Genomic DNA, 11,412 nt, shown 5'->3' with positions numbered 1-11,412 from the left:
TGTTCAATACTTATTTTTCTGTTATTTTTGTCTTATTTCTCTTCTGAAATCCAGTTCTAAAAAAGGAAATCCAAGCAACCAGCACACCACATTTTTTAAATGATGTTCTGTATACATTTTCCAAGTGTTATAAAAGGTAGGCAGAGTTCAAAGGGCAGGAATGAAAAGTATTCCATTAATGTATGGCCACTCCTTACAGATACGTTGCCCATGTTGCAGTACTCCAGCATCCCAGGATGCAGTGTCCCCTCCTCTGTGCTCCTGTTCTATGTGGGCAAACTTTCTACCCGCTAAACTTCACTGTCCAGGGACTGCCAAACAAATTTCCACTCCAGCCTCCAGGGCTGTGACCTTCGTACACCTGAGATGCAACCCTGTGCAAATAGTCTGCAGAGCACATGCCATCTAGCCAGGTTGTGGGGCACAGATGGGTCAAGGAGTGGTGTAGGAGAGTTGTGGGGGAACAAGTTAGGATGGCAGATTGGGTCTCCATGAGCTGGGGTTTCCTTCCTAGGGCAGAGGCTGTAACTCCCCCAAAGGCACTGTCCCTCACTGCTCCCACCTCCTAGCTACCCTGGAAGCATGACTAACATCACCCACAACCCAATCCTTCTTTAATTTACTCCCTCTATATTTCTTGTAAAATTCCCTTTTTTTTTTAACTACTTTTTATTTTATCCTTCAGTAGCTGACTTCTGTCATTTCACCACCCATCCCCATTTCCTTTCCACCTCCCATTTCATTACCTACCCCAACCCACTAACTTCATGTTCCTGTGCCCTCCAACTGGTCCCTCTCACACACACTTAGAGCAGGAATAGAAGCCTGTCCTGGGTAAACCAACCTGTAGTGACAATTCAAAGCTGTATCTCCTAGTTAGGCAGCTGCTCACCAGCCCTCTAGTGCAGGGGTTTTCAACCTTTTTTCATTTGTGGATTCCTAAAAAAATTCAAACAGAGGTGTGGACCTCTTTGGAAATTTCAAATGGAGGTGAAGGCCCCTTTCAATTTTAAGTGTGGGTGTCCACATACTTTTGATTGATCATAGTCATCTTTCATGAACCCCTTAGACAGTCTGTGGACCCCCAGGGGTCTGTGGACCACAAGACTGAACACCACTGCTCTAGTGGCAAGCCACAGCTGTGCAGGTAGGAAACAGTCAGAGAAGGGGTTTAGCCTTAAGGTGTGACTGCTCCAAACTCAAGCTAGCACTAATACTGAGCAACATCTGAGCAGCTCAAAATGCAATGTGAAACAAGGCCCTTAGAGCTAATGAATCCTCATGAGATACTCAGACCTTAAAGTAAGATAAAACAGATATGGAACAGTATCCATAGGACTACTCTATTTGTTCCTGCCATCCATGAAAGACTTTGGACTCCCACAGGAACATAGTTGTCCTCCTAACCCCTTCATTGGGAAAACACATAGGATTTGGTACATTTGGAAGCACAATTAGCCCTCCTAACTTTACTACTGCAGTGACCTTAGAAGTTTCTGATGCTACGTATGCCTATGAAGTATTATTAAAGTGTTATTCCAGTCCCTTAATTTTGGAACATTCTACTCTCATATTTGTTCCAGGATGAGCGAGTATCCATGCTGGCTTTAAAGCTTGTACACAGGAAGACTTACACCAATATAATTTGATACAAAGGACCTTGGACCTGGAGGGCTTTTTTTTTGGTACAAAAAATTTAAAGAATCTGCTGACACTATTTTTATAACTATGTATAAACGGAAGTTTATACACTTTGGGTGTCTTTTAGCCCCCAAATAAGATTTCTTAAAGACAGTTATTTGGCCTGTCAGCCTAAAATATATCCCCAGTTTAAACCTGCCCCATTAGCCAAACAAAAACCAATATTTCCACTGACTTGTTTATTAAGGAATATTTTTGGTGGGAAAAATTTTGCCAGTGCCTTAGTTCACAGGATCATAACCTTGGCTACAACCTTCAATAAAGGCAACTGGCACTGTGACTCCACTTGAAAAAGAGGAGGATTAACATTGGAAATATTTAGAACAACTCTAAGAAATCATATTCTGGAACATATTCTCTTGGGATTTATTTCTTAAAGCTGTTGATTTTTTAAAGCTCTCATTTGAATTATAGGACTGACTGAAATAAAAGTACGTGCTATACAATTTACATGCTTGATGAGAACACAACTACAACAGACTATGGAATTGGCTTGTTCAAAGAACTTCAATTTTGAGTTCACAAAAGTGTTGCTAGCTATGATACTTAAGGCAGGTTAATGTTCCAAATGGTAAATCTGCAAAAACAACAGCATAAAAAGAAGTGGATTTACAGGTCATCTGGAATTAGATTTTCTGACCCACTGTTTTGTTACAGTTTTAGATATTCACCATTATTTGGATGCAGAACAGTTCCTTAAATGAAGATGAAATAAACTTCCTGTCATTGCAGTGATTAGGACACTGGTAGTACCCTTTACCTGTGGCACTTTGTAGGGTTTTTTTTTTTTTACTGTGGTGTGCAAGAGGAGTGAAAGTGGATGTTCGTCTGAATAATTTTAGACATGAGAAAGAAAGATTTGATGTGCTAACCCAGGAGGTAATTTCTAGTTCTATGTTCCTACATTTGGAGGACTTGATCCTCTGACTGCCCTTGACTAAATATGAGTTAAACCTCCCATGAAAACTGAGATAGATTGTGGGTGGTGGTGGTGTTGAAGGTAATAATTGGCCTATGTAAATAAGGTTGGATAAGGGAGGAAGGCAAAAGTTCTCTTTGTGAAATAGTTTCTTACCAAGTTTCAGTTCTGTGGATTGTAGTTCTATGAATTCTAATTCTAAAGGGATTCCTTCTTACAGATTTTATTTTACTTGACATCTATGCACTGACTAATAATCTTACTTTCATACATGTTCTTATTCTTTTTTTTAATTGAAAAAAACCCCTGCACATGCACAAAAACCCCTGATCCACAGCCAGTTAGTACAGCTCAGCTGGAGTGAATAGAATTACACAGATTTACACCAGCTGAGAATCTACCCAGGATCACTGCCAAAACATATTAACATCCACATCTGTATTTTTTTATGAATCAAGTCCTGAAAATTTGCATATGTTTCCAATTCAAATGGACTTAATTTATTCTAGTGTTTGTAGAAAATAAAAAACGCCCTTGTACCGCATGAGCCAAATTTTGCTCTCAGCTATTTCTGAGTAAATTCATTGATTCCATTCAGATTATTCCATTCACATCTACCTTAGTACAACATTTACCCACATATTTTTATTACTAAGAGTTCTTGATTAGTTTGTCATTTCAATGTTTTACAATGCACAGTCCTGATTTTGACCAACTCCGATTTTAATTCTAACCCATCAGTTTCACATAAAATGTATTTCCTATGTGGCACAAAAGCAGATCATTCAATTTTAGTAGGAACATAAATGTCTCTGATTTAAAAAACAAACAACAAAAACACTTTTATACTCAAAGTCAATTTGTTTATTCTATACACTCTTGCAATAAAAATTAAATTATTTCTTTATCCTTCTGTTGAAAGTCAGTTTTCCAAAGCAATGTAACAATTATGAAATGTATACAAGTTTTTAAATCAAAACTAATGTGTCACCATGACTCTAAAAGGATATTATTACTATGATCTTGTTCATAAAAATGTATCATAGAATTGAGCTATATACCTTGTCATTTGACATGTATAACTAAAAAAGAACAGAGAAAGGACTATGAACTATAAGTAGTAAGGTGAAGGGGTTTTTCCCCCCTAAAAATCCACATTTTTGTCATCTAAATACTTTTCAAGTTAAATTGTTGCCTGCTAGAATTAAATGTTCATCTCTAGAAAACATTAAATCCATCTTGTTCAGTTCTGCTTGTCATCTGTTTCTTGCTTATGTTCACAATTAACATTTGCTATAAGCTTGAAGCTAAAAAACATAGAGAGGGTCTGTCTTACAGGGAACGTAAACTCAATTTAATTATATTAACTCCACACTTTAACATTACTTCAATTGACTGAAAGATCTGGTTTCTCTTTATCATATGCTTTGCTTTGGAAAGAGGGAGTGTGTTGAAGTTATATCTTGTCCTATGTATTGATGAGTCTCTTGGGAGCATTTACATTCGGGAGGCTGAAACTATCTGTTTACTCTAATGGTACAATGGAAGCTTCCCATCACTCCTGGTTATCAATAGCTTCGCTGACCACTAATCTGGTAGGGCCTGGAGGTTCGTTGTTACCACATGGCTCTTAAATACCTTTTCTCATATTGGGGTAAAGTTCTTCACAGCATTCTGATAGATTACACCCATTTTCTCATCCCTGGTGAGATATTACTAATTGTAACATTTTCTGCTACTTCATGTCACCTTACTTTTTTACCAGTATAGTGAGATATCATGGGGCAGATTAGTGGCCCACTTTTCTCTGTGGTTCAGTACGAAGAGAACTAAAACTATCCATATCTCTCCATAAGGCTCCTTTGCCACCTTAGTCCTGCAGTCCTGGCACAGAGAAGGTGACTGGGATGAGCTGTATTCAACCCAGGTATGGTGGGGAACTACTGTCAGCTAGCATGGATTAAAAAAATTCCCAGGCTACCCTCATATACACAGGGAGAAATGAAGAAATGGAACAACTGTAGCAAAAACCATATGCCTACAGCTATACAACCCTGGACATGAACAGAGGTATCTTAATGGTTGCTGTGGATGTTCTCCTCATGTTAATGGTGCGTTCCAAAAAGTCATAGTGTTGCTATTTCTGTTTTTAAGAGCAGTAAAATATTCCAGATTGTTCACTTGTATTTGGCTTATTACTTTCCTGAGCTATTAAATTCACTTAGTCATGCACCTTATGCATCACACCAATGCTCAAGATTTGCCCCATTGTGACTTTTTTACATACCAACAAATATGCTTTAACATTTATATCTTTCATTTCAGCATGCACATAAACTCTCTTAGATGCATTGTAACAGGCAGTTTACTTAAACAGTTAGCAGCATAGTACGTCAGAGATATATAACAATGCACAATCTCAACTCACACAAGATAAACATATGTAACTCTGATATTCCATCAACCCAATTTGCTAGGCTGGACAGTACTCTTGTGAAGTCCAGTTTATGTCAGAAACTTAACATTTCCTAGGCATCACATCCAGTGTCCATAACTGCAATGTTATATTAAGCAGACACTCTCTGCCTAAGTAGAAATGTAAGTGAATTCACCTTTCAAGAAACCAATCTAGGTTGGGCTTCACACATCCCCCTGACAAAACACGGGAAAGGTGTTAAAGGCTTAAACCCTTCTCACCTCCTGCTCTTCTAGGGCATCAAGAACTATTAGCTCTCTAAGACCACAGTGAACTGTTAATAAGATTTCTCTTTTTTTGCTTTCTTTGAATTTTGATTATGTATAAATCTCTTAAAAGGGACAATATAATGACTTTCAAAGCCATTCATCAAACAGATTTCTATACTAAACAGACCACATGCAAAGAGAAATATAATGTCTTGTAGTTTTCACCTTATAATAACATATCTTCCAGGTGCTACTCTAAACCTATGATTCTTCTGCATCAAGGAGACTGTATAGGACTAGTTCAGAAATCACTTGGATTTGTGACTGCCTTCCCACCAGGGGTTGAATATACTACCTTTGTACCACTCTGAGACTCTGTTGGATTAGGAAAAAAGAGCAAATAAGATATATGATGCAAAACTGCACTGGCAACCAAACAAAGAATCTAAAACTAATGCCTTTTTTTACACTGGAAATACATATGTGCCTGGAGACTATACAATGATCTGCTTTACACACTCAGGACAGAAGAAAGAATCTGACAAACAGTTAAGAATTATGCTACTTGTAAATCAGTGAAGAAACTGTTATAGAAATAGCATGCAATTGAAGTTGAATAAAACTTGCTAATTACTCACAGCCCAACATGAAAACATCAAAAACCCAAAGCTTTCCTAAATTTTCATGTGAAACAAACCACCCAGGAATTCTTTTAAATTATATGTGAGCAAGAGAGAAGAAACTGGGATTAGAATTAGTTAGAAGATGAAGGTTATGAGCTATTGCATTGTTACCATGAGGCTTGTGTCTGTTCATATATGTGTACACTATACATACAATACATGCTCACATATGCTTATGATGTATAATACTTTAAATTAAATCAGAAAAGAGAATAACAAGATTTTAATTCTGTTTAGCTATCCATGTATATGTTTGGTACAAACTGGCACTGCACTGTTCATAATAACCCTTTTGCGTGGCAACTGCAGGCTTTTAAATTTCTCTGTGCCATGGAACTTGAACTTTTCCTTTTTCAAAAAACTACAAACAATCAATTATGTAAATCACTAATTCAGCATCTGCTTAAAGTCATCATAGATACGAATGCATACACGTTCATTTCCACTGAGCAAGAAACTGCCATAGTGAAGAAAATTGTTATTTTGAAAATGTGATTCTCATCAATTAAACCTTATAGATCCACCTATGAAATTATGTTAAAATAAAACAATACATTCACATTGTATTCCATTTTTAATAATGGATACCAGAGCTACTGAAACACTTATGCAAGTATCTTCAATAAGGGCTTGCTTGACACTTCAAATCATTAATCATGTGAGTAGTCCTTGCTCCTATGAGCATTCCCACTGAAGCTAATTGAAGCAGTTCCAGTGAGTAAGGACTACTTAAGTGAACAACAGTTTTCACAGCTGACCTTTTTGGACTGACTTTCATTTATATTATGGCTCCTTATACTGTCAGTGTAATGTAAAGGGACCTTAGATTAAATGAGTTATATGCACATGTTAAAAAACATATTTATTAAGGCAGGCAGCTAGATATGCACTGAACAAATAGTTCACAACTAGTGTTAGTACAATACTAGCTCTTAGTTCAACATAATTAACATTATAAGCTACATTTGCCTATTTTTAAACATCATGGACATACCCTATGTCATGGATATCCATCTATCAGGATTTATGAGTAAAAACGGAACTGTTGCATAGAGAGATTTCAGTTTTCCTTCTCAAACATCTGCTTCATTTAAAATTAAAAAGATAATGTTTCATTTCTAGCATCACCTTTTCATGCATATGAATATATGACAGACTTATGGGATATACATACTAATCTGTGCCAAACATTTTAAATGGCACTCATATTTAATCTATAAAACTACCTGATGATGTTTTATATTGGCACTTCCAATAAAACAAGCAATATGGCAGGATTGTCACTAATTTATAATATGCTAGAGAAGGTCATTCTTATCTACTAGTAACAGGAATTCTATTATTCCCAGGTACTCAACAAGAATGGATACAAATACTTAGAAAGAAATGTTTTGGATATGTGTATCATGAAATAGGTTTGGAAAAGCTGAACTAGTGATGATTGTTCCAAGAAATTGCACATCATTGTAATCCCCCATGGCACATGAGGAAACATATCTTTTACATGGTTCATATACACACAGTTCAAGACACATGTCCGTTAATACAGTTCAAAATGCAAACAATAGCATTAGACCACAACTTGAAATAGATATAAAAGATGGTTTCTCACCCCTCAAAACAAAACTGGAACTTTGGTTTATAGGAACGGCTATGCCCATATACCCTCCTCATCATCCTGCGTGCCAGACATTAGAAGGTGCACAGAGAAGGTGTTAGCATTGGGATGAAAGAAGAAAAGGTAAGTTACCTTAGTGCATGTTAACTTACACTGATCTTGGCTGTTAAAAGCATTGAGTTACAAAGAAAAAAATGTTTTGCAATTCAAGCAACAAAAACAACTGAACAATTTTGTGTCATGCATAAGAGAATCTGCATCTATAGCAACCCAAACAAAAACAATGAAAGGAAACATTCTTTCCAGCCAGTTAAAACTCTGTGTCAAAAGTGGATTATAAGATTAAATATTAAAAGATTATTTTTTTTAAGAAACCTGATGGCTTGCACATAATTTACTGCAGAAATAGATTAAACCTTTAACTGAGCAAAGAAGTAATTACTATAATCAAATTGCCTTACATTCTGCAAGGTTAAAGGATACAATAAAAACTGCTGAGGAACCAAAAAATCTCTCTTTACTGAAGTATACTTTTCTAACATATAATCAATCAAATCTATCATTTAACCAAGCTTTAAATGCCGTATGTTACTGGAATACTGTAGGAAAATTTCTTTGCTTTTTTCAGGTATCATGACTTGATTTTTTTTTCTTGTCTCGGTAGTAGTTGCATATGTAGTATGGAATTTTCATAAAATCATATTTTAAAAGGTGTTATTGAGGATAGTATAGACATACTCTTATAAAGAAGGGTGTTATTGGTGTTTATTGCAAACATGAGGTAGAAAAAAGTACACTGGAAGAATGAAATGTTTTTCTCCTGAATATACTGATTACAGATTAGAATTTTTATAATATCCCTAAAACTAGATACACAGGGAACAATATATGGGTACACACACTATCTATGTCTTGGGTACATTTTACTAATGAATGCAAAGTTATATACATATTAGTATTGGGCAGAAGATAAAAAAAACCATAATATATAATTTTACTCTGCCTATTTTTAATGTGATATTCAGACAAGCGCATACCATGTAATATGGGTTTCATTCAATTTAGTATTTCCAAATCAAATAAAATCTTATAATTTCAGTTATATATAAAATCCACTCTCCATATTTTAGAAATTAAAAAAATTACATGACATTCTACAGTTTCATAACATTGAAAGCTAGTTGGTATAATGTAAATTACTGGCACTTAATTAAATCTAAAAAATAAACAAAATGAGTAGTAATTAATTATGATTGAAACAGACAGGAATTTTAGCCTGAAAATATACACTGCCAATATCACTACTGTTCCTAGTCCACTCTAGGAACAAAAGAGAGCTCCCAGATGTCAACTGTTATTAAAAACCAGATGTTAAGATAGATGGTCTTGCATTTTGCCGAATTAAGTAAAGAAATCTGACAGTCCAATATAAACTTAGCTATCACTTAACACACACAAAATGTGGGTAAATTCCTTTAAAGTTAACTTTGAATATTTCTTAGTTTTAAGTTTTGTACAACTAGAAGAGAAACTGAAGAAATTATATTATCTAAATATTATTACTGTCTCTAAAATAAGGCCCAAATTCTCCCAAATTCCCATCAGGCCTGTTTTTCCTACCTGAAAAGATACGAGTAACTCCCACTGACTTCTGTAAGAGTTGTTCTTATTCAACCTTTACTGACTTTAATTGAATTACTTTTGAAATCAATGAGAGTTTTGCCAAAGTGCTGAGTAAAAATTGCAGCACTTCACTCTCATTACCTAGCTTGATCCTGCTTCACTAATGGAGATATTATATTAACCTTTGGTGGCATCTTTATAAAACTACAGTAATGGAAAAAGAAGGGTTTGGGAGGGGAGAACATATCATTTTACAAGACCTTTCTAACTACCTACTGCCCATTCTCCTGTCTGACGCATTGTTAATTTGTCATTAGGCTAATATTAATTGTTTCATTAATTGTTTCTGAGTGCACACACGCTTTGTCTTGTCTCAGATCATAACTGTGGTCCAAACCCTTTCTTAGTTACCTAGATTCAGTGTCTATGGTCTTCAAAAGAACCTGCATCAAAGTAACTGAAAACAGAATCTGGCACCTTAGGTACAGAAATGAAAAAGGACAGAAACACAGAAAATATTCTCTCCTTACCTCCATATTATAAAACAGAGTTCCTATATTCTGGTTTACCTAAATTTCCCTATCTGTAGTGATATACACTGGAAACAGAATATTTCAGCTGGAGAATAATGGAAATCATGCCTTTAGGACACTGGTTGAATTGGATGTATATATAACAATTACTTTCTGATCATGATTTGAACTTTTAGAAGGGTAATGTTGCAAAACTGGAAATACTATAGCGAGCCATAGTACAGTGAAATTGTACAGATTGTTTTTGTTCATAATATATATATATATTTTAAACATTTTTGCACATTTATATTAGCGGTGATAAGAAAATAAAACCAAAGAACAAACTGTAAAAGAAATACCTGATCCAACATTAAGAAACTAAAAAAAAAAAATCCTCTTGTGCATTACCCATTCCTTAATGACACTGGTAACATATTTATCATGTATGTATATCATGATGATTATCAATTGTGTTTTACTCTTAGTGGAATTCATGGAAATACCATAGATTAAAAAAAACCAAAACTACCTCCATATAGTCTTATGTGACTACACTAAATCAGTGGTGCTCGACCTCTGGCCCATGGGCCAAACCTGGCCCACAGAGCTGTGTCATCTAGTCTGTGAAGTTCCCCAAGGGTCTGGAAATTTGGCAGGGTGGGTAGCTGTAGTGGCATTGCCACTGCTCTCCCACCACCAAATTTCCAGACCTGGGGGGATCCTTGCAGGCCAGTTGACATGGCCCTGTGCACTGGATTGTGCTAGTACATGGGGTCACTGTGTGGCCAGATCTGAGATGTGGAGCTAGGCCTGCACACAGAGTTGCTCCATGCTGGATCCAGTGCATCAGGCTAGGTCAGCACACACAGTTGGTCTACAGCCAGATCTGGTGCACAGGGTTGGGCTGGTGCATGGAGTTGCTCCATGGCTGGAGCTAGTGTGAAGGGTGAGGCTAGCACACAATATCATGCCCACAGACCAATACTGTGTACCAGCCCCATACTCAATCTGGCCTGTGGAATCCTACCCATGGACTGGCCCCACCCTTTATTTAGTGGAAATGTTGGTCCTTTTTCACAGGACTATCATGCATTTTCAATTTGTATGTTGGAAAACTCAGACTGACAGCTGATTGTCATCATTCCTTTCAGTGGGTGCATCTACACATTCAATTACTCCAGCCATGATAAATTCCAGCACAGTTCCCACCAGAGTTAATGGATCCAAGCACGTGTGCCCAGGACTGCAGGAGTTTCACCATGGTGAAGCAGCTTTGAGATGGCAACAGGCTCAGGGGCTCAGCCCCAGGCAGCAAGTTGAGGGATCAGGTGACTGACCCTCACCTGATCCCCCAGCCCCCCCCACCATGGCTGCCCCACCCACCCCAGCTGCCAGCCTTTAAAAAAAACACTCAGTGTTCATCAGGTGCTGTCGGATGGGAGGTGATCCCCACTGCCCCCCACTGCATGGGGGGCTCTGCACAATCCCCCTGACCTCCCCTACTTCCCCAGCCTCCCCACAGCTGCCCCGCCTGCCCCAGCTCTGGCCCTTGAAGGAAAAAAAACAAACGAGAAAAGCCCTGGGACTCACTGTTCCTGCAGCAGCCTTGGGGCTTAAGGGGGCTCATGCAGAGCCCAGAATATGGTGTGGGGCAGCAGGGGGACAATT

This window comes from Alligator sinensis, unplaced genomic scaffold (assembly GCF_000455745.1).
Source record: "Alligator sinensis unplaced genomic scaffold, ASM45574v1 scaffold391_1, whole genome shotgun sequence".
NCBI lineage: Eukaryota > Metazoa > Chordata > Crocodylia > Alligatoridae > Alligator > Alligator sinensis.
The sequence above is the reverse complement of the archived record's forward strand: the minus strand, read 5'-3'. Positions refer to the sequence as shown.